At 40.5% G+C, this 18,105-nt stretch overlaps 1 protein-coding gene across 2 annotated transcripts in view; it reads right to left on the bottom strand.

Moving 5' to 3' along the window:
- The window catches only part of ric1 (RIC1 homolog, RAB6A GEF complex partner 1), a 54,769-nt gene that overhangs the window by 25,802 nt on the left and 10,862 nt on the right, over positions 1-18,105 (bottom strand). The window lies entirely within an intron of this gene.

Raw genomic sequence — 18,105 nt, 5'->3', positions numbered from 1 at the left:
ACACACACACACACACACACACACACGCTATGAGATAGGAGACGACGGATGCATACTGATGGACAAACACACACCATGTCCTAAACGAGAGATACACAGTGTTCTACATAATAATCCAGCACAAGTCACACTGTTCCCATGGGAGAGAACCTCACACACACACACAGACACACATACAGTCTACTGATGAGGCACTTCCCTTATAAAATATCTAAGCTCAACAAATAATACAAGGCTCAAAGACAAATAATGTCCAAAAAATATAATTAATGAAATGATTTAACTTCAGTTTCTCCCTATTTGGCCATTTGCCAATTCCCATCCACTAGCTAATTCTCCCCGTCATACTACCATCAGCTACCAGCAGGGGAGGGTGAAGCCTTAGAGGAAAGCGCTATCTGCCCTCTTCCGCATGCATGAGCTCACAGACATCCCTGATTGGATACTGTCGCATGGATTAACAGGGAGGAGAGTATGCCCCTCCCACCTAGAAAGCAAGGCCGAATTTGCTCTCTTGGACACTCATCTGGATGACTGTAGTATTCTTGAAAGTCTGCAGGTTTGATGATGCCACAGCCGTCCATGGCCGTGCGTCCCGGAGAGCTGTGCTCTCTGAGTGGAATGCTGGCAGAGCTCAGTCACCTCATTTGACCTCGCTTTTTAAGGTAACGTGGCTCTACATGGTCTTTATTTTGCAGTTATTCTTTGCTCCAGTAAAGTATTACAACTACTAAACACTGTCTTACTTATGTCCCGCATCACTTCCTACTGGGAAAAGAAAAAAAAAAAGAAAGAAAAACAAGAGAAAACTGGCAGTTCGATTTGTCCAACAGACAGCAGACAGAGAAAAACAAGCATTATTCAGATGCAATAAGATTTCAGGACGTGTCAGTTAAATAATGTTGGCACAGGATGGATGTTTTTAATAATGACAGATTCAGACAAGATAAGCGATTTCTGCAGAAATCACAGAGATCAGAGCACGTTCACTATGTCCACATGTCTGTCATACTAAAAATTCCATGCACACCACACACACTGTTCTTTACTACAAGTGCTTATTGTAGGGTTTGTGCTTTAGCATTCGTAGGTCACATGACCATAACATACGTAGGTTATGCCTGTGCTAGGAGCTCAATAACAAAAACCCTCAGAAGTGCTGATTCACTGACATGTCCATTTAAACTATGCTTATATGTTACTGTTCTGCGTTTTAACCTCAGACTTAGTTTTGTTTTGGTAGAAGAACATTTACAAATGAGTGAAAGCTTCCTGGAGTGTCTTTATACTAAAGTAAAAGCTCAAAATCTCTTTTTCCACAGGAAGTAACAGGATCTTTATCAGCATATCGATTTAGATGAGATGTACACCCAGGCGATGTCCAGTTCCGAGTGCTGTGCATTCTGAGATGCTTTTCTGCTCATCATGGTTGTAAAGCGTAGTTATCCGAGTCACTGTCTGCTCGAGCCAGTCTGCCCATTCTCCCCTGACCTGTCTCATCATCAGAGGTGTTTCTGCCTTGCTGTGATCACTGAAACTCTTGACCTGCATGATTTTAGGCTGATTAGATAACTGCAGGAATGTGCAGGTGTTCCTAATAAAGTGCATGGTGAGTGTATATTTCCTGTGTGTATATTTTTATTGGGAATTTTATAGAAAATAAAATATGGTGTAATCGGCCCACGCTGTCTGTAAAATTACTGAAATGATGGTTTCAAATGGGGGGAAAAAAGATTTTCCAGTAATAATTACATGACCCCATCTGGCCATATAAAACCAGTCCAATCCGAATAGGGCTATAGATAATGGACATATTCTGCAGTACTTACACAAAGACACCAAGAACAGCACATTGTAAGGACATTAAAAAAAGATGTCGGGAGGTGTGTTAGTTCTGTTGTTCCAGAAAATGCTTATTATACTGTAATAATGGATAGATAATGGATGACTGAATGGTCTGCCACTCATCAGCAATCATGCTGTCAACCAGAACTGTCAGTCCTTTTGTCAGTATAATGACCATTCAGACACACACCCACAGAGTAAAAAATAGGCTGTGATGGAATTCAGTAACCCTCTGACATTCACATAAGCAACGACTGTAACAGGCACGGCTACAAAGAGCTGCATTCAAAACACACACAGACTCTAAAGTGCTGCTTTTCGTATTAGCTCAAATTCTTTAAATGTTTTAGCTTTTTTCATTTTTCCAATCCAAGCTCTGCACATTTCACTAGTTTTAGCTTTAAAAGTGGAAAATATGACCTTACGCTCCCTCAATAAGGGGAGGAGAAGCTGAGAGAGAACACACACACGAAAATCACAGCAGGACTTCAAATGCAGTTGAAGAGGCAGCTCAAAATAAGCTTGACCCTCTAAACATAGAAGAGTCTGAACTTGAACCAAATTCATACCGTGTGCGTGTGTGTGTGTGTGTGTGTGTGTGTGTGTGTGTGTGTTGCTGAATGTTTCAACTTCTGCAAAACAGTAATTGGAGCAGCAGTTTTAGCAAATACGTTTATTTGGGGAATTTGAGTCTTTCACTCATTACGACAAGTGAATAAATCAGTGGCAAGTCGACTGCATTCGGTTCTTTTTATATCATTTTTCCACAAAAGTAGAAACAATTTAAATGATTAGGGTTGAATCGATACTGATACTAAACACGTTTACTGCGCTCAAAATGCGATACCAGCATCCGATACTATGTGACTAAGTCTACTGTACAACAAGAAATAACAGCGATCTGAGTGCATTTTATAATTAACAATGGCAATGAAAGCAAAGCAGACTACAAACTGCTCTGTGAAAATATCTAGAGGAGCTCCTACAGTATCTTCCTACAATAAAGATTGCTCTCTTTTTTTTTTTTATGGCCACTGTGCAAACCAGGGAAGCATAAACAGAGCTAAATAAATTGTTTTGTGACATCCCTGATTAATTAACCAGTATTTTTTTTTTTAATCAGTAGAATGGAAGGCTATGGTACCTCAAATAACCACTCTATACAAAAATGGTGAGCTGAAAAGCATCTTAACATGTCAAACCTTGAGGCGTATTGGCTCACAACAGCAGAACGCCACACTGGGTAACACTCCTGTCAGCCAAGAAGGGTTCGATTTCTGCTGCGACATGCAGATGGTACGGTCAGAATTTGGTGTCAACAGCAAGAACACATGAACCAAACCTGGCTTATGTCAACAGTTCAGGCTGGTGGTGGTGGAGTAATGGTATGGGGAGTATTTTCTTGGCACACATCAAGCGCCTTAATACCAATCGAACATTGTTTGAATGCCACAGCCTATCTAAGAATCATTGCTGACTACGTGCATCAGAAATGTACCCATCTCGGAATCTCAAAGGAACATTTGGTTAAAGACATACCCTATAAATTTTACAAGTTCAAGTTAAACTGCATAAAAGATCCTCAGACACACTTTAGTTCTGAACCAGTTTCATACTTTCATAAGCCACGTCTTGTGTGTCGATTTTGGCACCCAGACTAACAAAAGATGACCAAAATGGTCAGAAACACTTTGGCGCCGTCTCCATGGCAACCGCATGGAGAAAAACAGGAAGCGGGGACAGTTATTACCCACGATGCCGTGCGGACAGACGCGCCAGATGGATGCAGAGACAGAGGAATGCCAAGAGAAAAAGCCTCCTCTCACTCACTCCTACTCATCCTTGCAGATACAAAGAGAGAGACATAGAAATACAGACAGCTAGATAAAAGAGAGCTAAAAGTAGGGGTGTGTGTGCGCACACTATACAAATAGAAAGAGTTAGAAAAACTAGAAGTTATGGCAGCAGAAGAGGTACTGAAGACCTTTTTCAAGGAAAAGAGAACAAGACAAAGTGAGACAGAGCTAAATACAGGGAGTGAAAGAAAACATGATGAAAAACCCAGAGGAATGCAGATGAAATGAAATGAAAATTGCACATATTTTTGAGGAACAGACAGAAAGATAGACAAACACAAAGGGGGTGTGAGTGTAAACTTCCTGCAGAGTTCAAGTATCCGACTGTGAGGCGCAGAAACGAAGTGTGTGTGTGTGTGTGTGTGTGTGTGTGTGTGTGTGTGTGTGTGTGTGAGTGAGAGAATGTGTCAGTATGGTGAGGTTTAAGCCATCGAAAGTCAGCTGAAAGCATGCATCTCATTTCAGCTGTACAGTCCATGCAGAGTAAAAACAAGGGTAAACACTTGCAGTTTCTAGCTAAGCTTCTTACATATCTTTGGTTAAAAATGAACGAACATTCAGAAACAAAAATGATTTAGTTACAACAGGGGGGGCATTCTGTGGGGGTATACTGAATTACTGAAATCAGAACACACGAACATGGAGACAGTCTATATCCTGTCATGGAGACGTCAGCATGTGTTGATTCACTCAGACAACAATGTGAATGCAAGATACACTATATGGCCAAATACACCAGTTGGCATTCCAATTAATTGCAAAGGTGTTCAGTGGGGTTGAGGTCAGGGCTCTGTGCAGACCACTCTGGTTCTTTCAGTCCAACCTTGGCATGCCTTCATGGACCTCGCTTGGGGTACATGCCATGCGGGAACTGTCATGAGGCACTGTCATGCTGGAACAGGTGTGGGCCTTAGTAGATCCATCCTATACAATTGTGTGCTTTGTGGCAACAGTTTGGGGAAGGCCCACATATCGCGTGAGGGTCAGGTGTCCACAAACTTTTGGCCATGTAGTGATCATCAATCAACAAAGTAGAATGATGTCAGATGGTTCTCTTCACGTTGGATGGAAGCTCTTCAGGTGGGGCCCATTTACGGTTAGCCTCACAGAGCAACTGAGAGTCAATGCATTCTGGAGATTCTGTGTATTCATGTAGTCTTCAGTGCCTGTTTTATATTTGTGTTTTTTGTATTCTGAAGAAACTCTCCATTCCCATACATGGAAAAAGAATTTGTAAAGATGTTCAGTTTTCAATGGTACATAACACACATGAGAACTATTTAAAAAAAAAAAAAAAAAAAAAACCTCAAGCTTGAGAGGTTGAGACTCCTCAGAGTGCATGTTTTGGAGCTGCAGTCCTGCGTGTGGTGTCTGCACAGTGGTGGGAAGGGGTTGGCAAGGCTCAGGGGGACCTCTTTGTGATGCCAAGTCAACTCATTGCCCATTGTGGTTCTTTTTGGCCTTGCTGAACAGCCTGCTGGGGATGAACTGGCCCATGACTGGCCTCACCATCTACTGTATTCCTGTCCACCTTGCCCATGCTCCACAGAACCCAGCAACTAGGGCACAGAGTCCTACTTGTTGTCCCACTTGTCCCAAGATGACCAGCAAGACTTTGATTTTCACTACTGCTTTTTCCCCCATAATGGTCAAAATACCATAGCAAACATCCTCCCTGAAGATGTGTTTGTTCCTCATACTTCTTATTTCTCAAGTGTGAAATAGAACGCTAGTTACACATGCAGATTTGGTTCAGTGAACCCCAGATAACTGCCAGGGTTACTTGTCATTCTGAACCACTGCCAAGTTGGCAAGAGATCTGTGAAAAGGTTCCAGAGAAAGATGGCTTTATGACCATGGTATTTATTTCAAAGTCTGTGTGGGAAGGTTTCAGCAGTCACACACACTTTCACAACAGCGTACCAGGTTGGTTCTCAGTAGGAACACTGACTTAACACAAATGCAAAAGGAAAAGTCTTAATAAAGTAAATGCAGAAATACTAACCCCAATAATTATGCAATTATTACTTTAATGTGAAATTACAAATCACAGTCAACAATGAGGAAATGCAAATGAACATTTGTATTGCGGGTCAAATCAGTGTAAAAATGTGTATAAAACAGACTATACACTCCCACTCAGCCAGGCTTAATACTTCCACTGTGATTTCACCTCACCCAGCATGCATCTGGTCTCGCATAAACAAGTAAACGTGACGCATTAATTGCCATGAATTAATTAGCTTTCATTCTCTTTCAGGATGTTAGGACACAAAATAAACAATGACTAATTTATTTTCAACGACCAGATATTATCTAACAGCACCAAATTACTGGTAAACTGCTGTCAGCATTTCACACATTCCTAAACTTTGTCTGAATGCAGTCAAATCTAGGTTGATACTTGGACTGATTTTAGACTGCTTCACCAAATATTTACTCTGGTTTACTGAGGGATGTAAACCAGAGTAAAACTGGTTGGGAAGAGTCAAAAACCACAACAAAAGTAGGACAAAAGTAAATTCAAAGTTGGACAAATCAGTAACCTGGGCATCCAAGACAAGTCGATTTCATGTCTGGATTATTAGATTTCAAATCATAGTTACTGAGTGGACAAGAAGGTTCAACAATCAGGGAAAGAAGAAAGAAAGAAAAAGAAAAAAAAAAAAAAAAAAAAAAAGAAGCGCTCTAATTAGCATGCATGGATGACAGATCATTTCCCTCCCCCCACTTTTCTCCCTAATCTGGTCAACACCCAGCTCTCCCTATTGCACAACAGCTACTAACTGGGGAGCGTGAAACCAACACAGGCTTCCTCTGAGAGACATGAATCCAGCCAACCGCATTTTTCCAAACTGCTGCTCATGCTAAGTCAGAGGGCAGTGTAAAACACTCAGGGGAAAGCTCTGTGCCCTTTTCCTCATACATCAGCTCACAGATGCCTACTACTGGCTAGCGTTGCTGTGATTGACATGGGGAGAGAGAGAGAGTATGCCATCCCTCCCACCCAGAGAGCATGGCCAATTTTGCTTCCTTGGTCTCCTGGCCATGGATTGCGGTGGCACAGGTCATAAAAGTCTGATATAAGGGGCAACCCCCTGGTTAAACATATCAAGATGTAATGAAGATGCTAGCCAGACTCACGTACATCTTATACGTTGCTCAAGACAGACCAGCACAGCTCATAGCTGAAACGTTTCCCAAAGACTTGTTAACTTTTTTTGTGCGGCAAACACGATGTGCTACATTAAAAATTGGGCAAAAAGAGGATGTTAATCGTATACTTGCCAGTATCTCTTAGTCTGTATTAATGCACTTAACTAGCAAAATAGCTCACCACTTTTAAGCCTGGTCACTAAGGCTGCCAGGTTGGGTCCCTGGTGGTCTAGCGGCTAAGGATCCTGCGCTCTCACTGCTGTGGCCCGGGTTTGATTCCCGTGAGGGGAACCAACCCAGACCCAGGAGTGTACCTCTGTGCCGGTCCCAGCCCTGGATAAAGTGGGAGGGTTGCGTCAGGAAGGGCATCCGGCATAAAACCTGTGCCAAATCAAACATGCAGACCAATGATCTGCTGTGGTGACCCCTAACACATCAGCCGAAAGAACAACAACAAGGTTGCCAGGTTCTGGGTAGCACACTGGAGCTTTTACATGCCAGGTGAGCTCGCTTCTTGGATCAGTTAATAGATGTTATAATTCACCTTCAAAGCATCTCCAAAAAAAAAAAATAAATAAAAATTAAGCAGAGAGTATAATCTCTCAACAATATCAATTACAGTGTAAACAACTTAGCTCATCACCACATCCTGAATTCCATATCTTCATCCTCTATATTACAGAGAACCAAGATTTCCTTTTCTTTTCATTATTTGCACATTCTGCATACTGCGTGTTGACAGACATCTACATGAACATCTGAAGATCATTGAATCTACGCAAATTCAGCATGATTGGCTGATCTTACACTGAGGAGCCGTCACGAAACGAGAAACATTGCTGTGCTGAAACAGAGGGTGAGATGAAAAGAAAACGAGGCAACAGAGTTCACTCCTGCAAGTCTATACACGTTTTCGAGGCATGCACAAGACGCCAGACGCAATGTAATGTGTGCACGGGAAGGGAGAGACTCATTTCTTGAGTCTTTCAATCTTGCAGTGAGCTCAGCTCTTCAGAATATCACATTCCTGAACATTTAGAGAGACATTATCCGTGCCTTATTGGCATATTGACTTCCACTGATGCAAATACACTTGTGGAACACCATTTGGTTGGACGCTACTTCATACTGGGTCATATGGAGCTTGAGCAGTACGATAAGCTGACAGGAAAATAACCCGAAAATGATCTGTAAATATTTAAGAAGGATACTAAATGCTCTATCTCTGCTGCAGTAGTGAAAGTATTCACTTGATTAAACTGAATCTTGAAATTGAGGCTTAAAAGGATCAGCTGCTCTTCAGCAGTTTAATGACAACAGTGTAGGACATGATCTTTCTACAAGACATCGTGTTCTACCCTGTAGCTAGTATTTATACCTGTAGAGAAGCAGGTCTGAAGTACCGTTTCATACGGAAGTTAATCAAAAACACAAGTACAGCATTGTGGATTTGTCCTCCAGCGTTACTTGCATGCAAACTGCTGAGTAATGCATCTGTGCAGAACAAGCGTAGCGTTTCTCAGCAGTGTGAGCAGTGTGAGCGGCCCCCAGGAAGTGGAAGTGTTTGGCTAGAACATGTTTGAAATGAGGATTAAAAATGTTCAGCATTAGGATGGACATTTTAATGCTCAACAGTTCACTCTAAGTCAGAACTGTACCTGTATTTGGTTATCATTTTGATTATTCCTCAAAGTTCATCAGATCTCTCTTTATTACTCTCTCTCTGTGTCTCTCCTTCTGTCTCAGTCCTTCTTTCTTCATCTCTCTCCAACTTCCTCTCTCTCTCTCTATGTCCCTTTTCATCTGTCTGCGTCTTCCTGCGTCTTTCTTACTGCATCTGACTGTCTTTCTTTCTGTCTCCCTGCCTTTGTCTTTCTTAATCCTTGTCCATCTGTCTGTCTTTCCTTCTCCATTTGTGTTTCTTTCTCCTTGCCTGCCTTTCCTTCTCCCTGTCTTTCTTTCCTTTCCCCCCCATTCACTCCCTTTCTCCATATCTGTCTTTGCTTCTTCCAATCTCATTGTCTTTCTTTCTCACCATCTCACTCTTTCTCCCTCTCTCTCGCCCTGCCTGTCTTTCTTTCACAATGTCTCCATCCTTCTTTCCATCTTCCTTTCTCTGTCTGTCTTTCCTTCTTCCTGTCTTTCTCTCTCCCCAACGCACTCTCTGTTTCCCCGCCTCACTCCCTCTCTTTCTCGCAGTTTCTCTCAGTCTTTCTTTTGCCATGTCTCACTCTTTCTCCCCATCTCGCTCTTTCTCCCTGTCCTTCTCTCTGCCTGTGTGTGTCTCTCTCTCACTGTCTGTTTCCCCACACACACATGCACACACTTTTACACCACCATAAAGTAAATTTCAGAGAGGAGGGAAAAAAAAAACAAACAAAAAAAAAAAACAAAACACAGCCGAGTGAGAGAACATTACAATCCAAAAGTAGAAGTGAAACATTCCAGTCATTTTACAGTCTTACGTAATCAAGTGTGCACGTTTCTCGCTCCGCCCGAGTCTGAGCTTTAACATCCTCCAGTCATTCAGCAGTCTTCATTCCTGTCATTCTCTCAGTGTACTGCGTGATGAGATCTTTTTCCTTCTGGGTGCATTTTAACTTTAATAAAAGACTTATTGCTTCCTGGAAGTTTGTGTCATTTATGACTTTTCCTTTAGTGTGAAGTATTTGAGTTTGTGTGTAAAGACACAGGATGTTAAGACTTTGGAATTTCTGGCAGAATTCTGGCAGAAAAATGACATTGCACGCTAAAAATATTTAGGAAAGATATTTCATACCACGGGGTGTAATGTACTCTTACACTACCGTGCTGATTAATCTAACCGACTTCAAGGCTGTATCCCAAACCCCACAACACACCAGTGGTGTAGTTGCACACTATTTAGTAAGGTGGCACAGTGTAGGGCTGAATGTTGAATGTAACCACTTTCTCCGAGGCTGTTTGAATCTCTGGGGTCTGCTAGCTCTAACTTTCAAACAATGAAACAATAGGAAAAAATATAACGCTATAAGGTTGCTTCCAATTTTTCACACGATGTATATTTAACACAAAAGTTTGCCACAAACGATAGTTAGCACGCTTGCTAAAACCCACACCAAAAGATAAAAATCATCATAAGGAGACGAGAACAGGCCTCGAATTACTCACTGTCAACTGAATCTGAAATACAGAAATGTGTGTGAAACTCCTCAAAACGTCCCGTTATTCACTCCCGAATGTGTGTTATCTGTACAACTGTAAAACAGCTTAAAATCCATCAGTCCTGAATCCTTTTACCTTGTATAGCATTTCATTCTCTGTCTCCCAATTGGCTGTTTCTCCTGCCAATCACACTTCTTTTATGCCTAAAGTCAGGGCTTTACCATATATCAGCTGGTTAATGAAGCCAAATAACCTAAAATCCTGCATCACATTAGCTAAACTAGTGGTGTTCTTTCACATTAGTGCTACTTCATTCATCTGGCTGTCTATTTTCACTGAAACCTGCTATAAGCAACATTTAAAGAAAGATCCTTCCACCAAAAGCTGTCAGTTTGAGTCATGGACATTATTTGACACTTTTGAATAACTGTGTTTAACCACTAACAGTGGTTCATTTCTGGTCAATCTGAACTCAGTCTAAAATAATAGCTTGTCTGTTAAAGATCCTTGCCTTTAGCGAATATTCTCATTTTCCACAGCAGCGGAGTTACTGTCTGTCTGATCCTCCCACATTTCCACCACACTGAGAGCTGTGTGTTTATGGATTAAGCAATGCTTCTGCTTATTAATATGCAACAGCCACACTCTCGTCGCAAAAAGAGGCACTTTATTGAGTTAAAAACATGATATAGTGCCGTTTTGTTATGATAAAATGCTTATTTCCTAAAAAGCCATTTTTGATTGCATTTTATCTACACAACTTTTTCTTTCAGAAAATATTTCACTAGAAATTGTTAACACAGGCAGTCATAGCTTTTAGCTGTATAGGATACGTTTTCACGCTTGTAGTAAAAAGCACAAAGTGCTGCATTTTTGCATTTTTCAATGTTGAGTATGAGAAGTGCTGAACTATTTCAGATTGGTAATCTAAGGGGAATACAGAGGCACGGCTCTGCTCTCAACATGGAGCATTCTTCCTCAGAACATGGCAGTAATAATGATTAATAATGGAAAAAAAGTGAGGTAATAAAAATGGACTGCATATGAAAGAACTGTACCAAGGATACAATAGATTTCATTTTGAACTGACCATGAGTGTGATCTTAATATTATAAACGTCTATCCGCCATTCGCTCTGCACCCACACAGAGCCTTAAAATATTTAATAAACTTGTAAACAAAGAATAGCCTTGTTCTCTGATGCAGGTTTTGAGTTAGTCAGCCCATCTGTCCAGGGTCTCTTGCAAACTTTACAGAGCAATGAAAATTCCTGACGTCATCGGTTCCACAGCTCCAAAAGCAACAGGTCTCTGAAAATGGAGGAATTCTGTGTGTCAGAGAGCTATTTTGTGGCTAATAAGTGCAGTTGGTTTGAGTTTGAGCTATTTACATTGGACTGTATGTGAAAAACACATTAACAACAACAAAAAAAAAAAAATACAACAGAAAAATCAGAAGATAACAGACAAAAAAAACACAACAGCCGGTACTAAAAAACACCACAAACAAGTCCAAAAACAAAAAGCAGACAAAACCAAAACCCAAAAGGCCAAAACCAAAAACCAGTAAAACAAACAAAACAGACAAAACATACAAAAAAAAGTCAAAGTCAAAAACACAAGACCAAAGACACCACATCCAAATCCAAAAACAGACACAAAAACACCACAACAAATGTGAAAAAGCAACAGCAAAAATCAGATACGCATCAACATCAACTCTAAACGGAAAGGGTACGTTGCTTATTGCACATCACATCGCAGTAACTTCCTGACTGAACAGAAAGTCTTTAATATAAACCATTTTGTAGAACACATTCAGCAAACGTATATCAGTATTTTTTCGGAAAGGCTGACAGTTGCTTTAGACATGTCGATTTTAGATGCCAAATGTCGACGTTATTCGTAAAGAGGTCTACTAAACCTCTATATCAGCAACTGATAGACGCAATGCATCGTTAAAGGAACAGTAATAAAATATACTGAATAAATGATAATGTCTATGAAAATCTGACTCTAGTGTTTGCCAGTGTTACATCATGTCATCCATTTCATGGTTTCATATAAAGCGGTGCACTTCTACTCATTAACAAGCGTGCTTTTTACACACATCTTGTGCTCTCGTTTCATTGTAAAGCGCAGCGGAACATCTACACAAACGTAACAATAACAGGAAGTGCGGGCATCCTGAGACTGTTATGTTCAAGGAGTCGAAGTATTTTTGTTTGTCTCACACTCACACTCACCCATTGATTATTGGCTCAGGCTGAAAAAAGTCCAGTCTCGATATCCTGTTATCAGACAGGGTTGCTGTTATCTGTAGACCAAGGTTTGCCTGTTTTGCTTTGCATTTGCTTTCATCTGAACAGATGCTCTGCATTTTTAAAGAGAAACCTCATAATGACTTTAACATTTGCTCTTTTCTTTTTATGTCCATAATGGCTTTTCCATATTGAACAGGCAAAAAGAAGAGAAAAGGGGAGGAAAAACACTATCTACTTAAAACACAAAACAACTAGAAGGTCCTCCTTGCTCAAGTCGACTCGTAATTTCCGACCTCCGTCTGGGAAAAACCAATTAAAACGCCCCCCTCGACTTGGAATTCCTACTTGGGAACTCAGGACGGTCTCCTCAACCGGGAGTTCAGAAAGTGACGTCAAATCAACACGGCTGCTCCCAACATCAGCACTAAACAATGTAGAATTTCTTACCTTTGAGTTATGCTGTATATATACAAATATATTCTTGAGATCAATCAGCATTCAGACAATATTGAAAAATATACATCACTCATCACAGTTAGCTGGCTAGCTTGTTGCTGACGAGACGCACATGGAGACGTCCATGTTTTTGAGTTCCGACTTCCCGCTTCTGCGGTAAGTCGATTGCGGCCCTGCTGAGTGGAAAAAAAAAACTGGAAAAGTCACTCAAACTGGCAGCGTGTGAAATTTTTAGATAATCAGCATGTTGACTCTGTATTAGTGTAGATACTGCAAGAGCTGCTCGTGACTGCATTTCCTTCTCCCACTCTGAGTCAACTTAACATTTATCTCCTTCTCATCTTCCTACTAGCCTTTTTCTACTTCTTTTTGTGTCTTGTATATGTGCAAGAGCTTACAGCAACCTGGCATTACATAATTCCACAATAGAACACATTACTATTATTATTAATAAATCATGTTCTCCAATTTCTTGCATTCAATCTTTACATATAAAAGAGAAATACGTTCTAAAGGAGAAGTTATTCATTCTAAATCAACAGTTACTTATGTTCATAGGATTAAAAAAAGAAAGAATCATGCTGACCCAGCAGTAAGTCAATAATGTAGACTGCATAACGATGCTGTAAATACGTTACGCAATATGAATTATACAAAGCGTAAACAATGGCATACAAAGTTAAGAGGATATGAATTTTAGAGAGTCTATCTACACAATAGCAAGAAAACTCTGAGGGAGGATACTCGTGTGTGCTCTCTCTCTCTCTCACACACACACACACACACACACACACACTCTGTTGTCTGTACTTAGCACCAGCTTTGATCTCCACTTCCTGTCTCAAAAAATAATTTTAGCCTTCTTACCTTTTATTTTTTTTACAACATGCATGCTAGAGTGTGTGCGCACGTGTGTGTGTGTGCACGTGTGTGTGTGTGTGTGTACATGTGTGGTGAGAGCAGAGGATGTGGCAGTTATAATCGTGCATGTTAGTGGTTTTAAGTCTTTCCCTGGCCACCATTTTCATGTTGCATAAATATTACTTGAAGAGGAAGGCTGGCTAAAAATAAATGTTGAGAAAATAAGTGCTGGCGGCTTTGCTTATTGGTTTATTTTCATCCCGCAAATCTGTAGAAGCCGCACAAAGATGTGAAAAAGGATTGAAAAGCAAAGAAACGCTGAAACAGAGTCAGTTTGAGCACTTGCGCACACTCGGAAATGCCGAAGTGTCCAAACTGACCAAAATCAGTGGCTCTTACGCTTGCCTGTTTGAAGAGTACCTCAGGTAAAGGGTTTAAAACTTTTGTGTCATGCTGTAGTGAATTGTTTTAATGCTTCTCACAAGGGATTTAGCTATTGCTTTGAAAATGTGCAGCCATTATAATAATTTTGCTGAAAAGCATGGTGGTGGCAGCATCATTTTGAGCTTTCTCTTCAGCTTCTTGGTTGCTTCTCTGACTACCACGGAATTTGAATTAACTCGAATTGGGAAGTCTGAAATTGTAATTATGACATTTTTGACATCTGAATGCTCTAGCTGCAAAGTGGGAAAAACCTGTTGCCTCCTCAAAACAACAAAGTAGAGACAGTGTTAAATCTATAACAAGCTAACATGTCTGTATGCTGATTGATCTAAAGCAAATATTTGTATATACAGCATAACTCTTATGAACAAGTGCTGCTGTGTTTGTCGTTGTATGTGCTGAGAGCAGCCATGTTGATTTGACATCACTTGCTGAACTCGGGGATGAGGAGAGTGGGATGTTTTCTTAGGTTTTTCCTAGTCAGAAGTCGGAATACAACACCCTACAGATATGCTCTTATAGGAAAATAATCAACGACTGGGTGGCGTAATGCAGCCAAACTGCTGTTAACGTAAGCGGATTTTTTTTTTTTCGTTTAAACATCATGTTCTGAAGTGTTTTCTTCTTCTTATACCACTGCAATTTGCCAACGATTACAACTTTATTTATTAAAGAATGATGACATACTTTTTATCCGTTTCTAGTTGCATTAAACCTAAATGTTATCAATTGTGTTACGGTAGCTATAGAGCACCTTCACCTCACATTCTATTGAAATTAATATGTCAGATCTACTGTTATGGAAAATCAATCAACACCTTCTGACCAATCAGAACTGAGATTTCAACAGAGCTGTGCTACAATGCATCATAATCCATTTTTGCCTAACGTGAGTACATTTGTTCATCATGAAATGGTGTAAACGTAAGGTTACACTGAGAGTACATGCAAAACTACAGCCACTCTACAAGTATCAAATGTTTAGGTGCTTTAAATATTCAAATAAAGACACATGCCAGAAAAATCCACTCATTTTCATATTAAATGTCTGATATTCTGTGTTGTAGCTATTGCTCTGTGCTCATCTGAAGTGAATTCACTGAGAGACAGTTCGGAAAATAAGATGGAAAGATGGAAACTAGAGACGGCACGACAACAATTGAGAAGTAAACCTTGTGAGTCAGCAGATTTCCGATAGGAATCTGATACTTGCTTAAAACTGCTAAGCTTTAAAATAAGAAACTTGCTTTAATTAAAAAGCTTTTAAGATCAACATGACTGTTATTATGGTAACCTGGGTGACTAGTGTTATTGTGCGACCTGTTTTACATTACTTGTGTTGCTCTACAAGAAATTGTGCTATTTCTGGCTAAATGTTATATTTGTTTTTCGTGTTGATGGAAACAAGGATGTAATTATTTAAGAGTGAGAAGAAATTGCTCTCCTTTGTACGAGCAGAATTGAGATGTAACAGTAGAGAGTGAAGGGGGAAAAAATGAACCGAGCAGCAAAGCAGAAAAAGAAAAATAATCATTTTGCTGTATTAAAATACCTAATAATAATAATTCTACAACCAGCAGCTGGAGAAAAGCAACTCTGATCTCAGCGTCGATGTCTGATGGAAATGAGGGATTCGGTTTCTCAAAACAAGAGGAGGTTCATGTTTCCAGCAGCAACCGCTCACACTCGTATTCACACGTGACTGGAAGATCACATGCTGCTGAAAGCTGAAGCACAGAGCGCAGTTGCCCTGATGAGAACAAAACCAATTTCTACTCACTTTCTTTTCATTCTCTCTCTCTCTCTCTCTCTGCTTGCTCTTGCTGGCTGCACTCACACACACACACACACACACAAAATTACAAAAAAAATATCCCACCACCTCTCCCTGGACTTGTTAATGTTACCATAGCAACTAGAAGCTTGTGAAGTGGCACAGCATCAATTCATAAATCTTATGTTTTTTTTTTTTTTTTTAATAAACAGGTCTTACATGTCCTCATTCTCAGCAAAACTCAATCCAAATGTCCTTGCTATACAGGACAATCTGGGTCCTACATCATTCTGCTTCGAAATCTGTTAATAGTAATTATAACATTAAAACAGCTCCTATTTTCTGGACCACAACCATCTCAGTTGAGCTGTCAATGAGACTGTCTGTCTGAATGAAAGGAGGCCAACAGTCACTCTGAAGGAGTTACAGAGTACAGTGGCTGAGCTTGGACTGAAGGTGCAAGAAGAGACAAGCATTTCAAGACCTCTGCATGACTGAGGACTGTATGGGAGGATGGCTAGAAAGAAACCGTTGCTCAAGAAGAGCCATTTGAAAGCACAAGAGTGACCCAGTGAAGATGTGGCTTTATTTATTTATTTACGCGTGATGAGACCAGGATCGTGATACTGTATTTGAGCAAGTTTCAAACCACTGTGTGTGGTGCAAACCAGACCATACCTTAATTAACACTATCCCTACAGTGAAATATGGTGGTGGTAGCATCACGCTCAGGGATGCTTTTCATCCTTGGAACCTGGGCTTCTTGTTAAAACTTCACCTTTCGGCAGGACAGTGGTCCCAAACTGCAGTCAACAAACAAAATCCAGCCAATCTGAAGAACCTAGAGCACATCTGCCAGGAAGAATGGGTGAAAATCATTCCTGAATAGTGTGCAAAGCTGGAGGGACCTATCCAAACAGACAAAGCTGTTATTGCTGCAAAAGGTGCTTCTACCAAGTACTAGTCTGAAGGGGCTGAATACTTATGGAAGCAGTCTTGGGGGAAAAAGAAAGAAAGAAAAGAAAGGTCCACTGACGAATAATGAATTATTACTTTGAAAAAATCTATCTAGCACGGCAGTATTAGAACGTTGTTTCGTTTAGTTCTGATCAGCAAAGTCATGTTCTTCTGCGTGTCCGATAGCCGTTGTACATGATAAAGATAGGAACCTGCTAAGAGTGGCAGTAGAGGTAGCAATGTAGCCAAAGAGTTTTCAGTACAGTCCGCATCAACTGAGCGGAGAATCTGAGGTCACTGTAGCATGATTTTAGTGATCCAGAAGAATTCAGAATCATGCCGTCAGATTTCATTTACTGGCATATCAGAAATTCATCATTCGTCAGAAATTCATCATTTGCCCTCCCACACTGTGCGACTCATATGCGGTTTGGCTATGATTAATAAAATTTATCAGTCACAGCTTAATCAGGTCTAAATCATAAAGCCAGGCTTACACTGCACTTGTTACAGTGAACCTCAATGTAATGTCTGCTCCCTGCTTTCACTGCTGACACACTCTCTCGTCCCTATTAGCGCCAGCTTTTCACCAGTACACACTAAAGCAAAGATAAACACCGCTGACGTCATTTTACTGAACATGGAGTCTACAGTTCATAACCTACAGTTACAGTAACATGGTGGTGACGCAGGTGTATATCTAAAGATCAGATCTGGCAAACGGTCCTATTTATATTATTTAAAAAAAATGTGAAAGTGTCAGTCATATTTAAATTCAGGTTATCTAGTTAATACAGAATCATGTTTCATCACTCTCACTTCCCCTCTCCGAGTTTCAGTCTCTTTCGCTCCTCTCCGTTTTATCGCTCTCTCTCTTTCAGCCTCTTCTCTCCTCTCTCCCACTCAGTCATTATGTTCCTGAAATCCCAACATGTACGAGCAAGTCTGTTTAAAGAGTCAAATACACGGAGCTATCCGACCGTCTGCACAGCGAGCAGCCCATAGCTTGATGAAATAACGTACATGAGGGGCCATTTTAAGTACCAACTCCGTTATCAGTCACACATCGATTTTTTTTTTTGCATTAGATTATAACGAATGCTGCCTAGAAAATAAGGAACTTGAAAGCTTGTGCTGCCGAGTGAAAATGCTTCTAGAAAGAATAAGAAAAACGCAACTTCCTATTGACTTTCACAAAATAAAACGTTTCATTTGATTTGCTCCATTCTTCAGTAGTGCAAAGCTCCTCAGTGCTGTGGTACGTGCCATACTTTTCCTGCATCTCACCACCTGCTGCACTACACACAAAGCGAGGACGCAGTGTGTGCAATATTTTTACTAGGAATATT

Source organism: Pangasianodon hypophthalmus, chromosome 15 (assembly GCF_027358585.1).
Source record: "Pangasianodon hypophthalmus isolate fPanHyp1 chromosome 15, fPanHyp1.pri, whole genome shotgun sequence".
NCBI classification, from domain to species: domain Eukaryota; kingdom Metazoa; phylum Chordata; class Actinopteri; order Siluriformes; family Pangasiidae; genus Pangasianodon; species Pangasianodon hypophthalmus.
The sequence above is the reverse complement of the archived record's forward strand: the minus strand, read 5'-3'. Positions and strand labels throughout refer to the sequence as shown.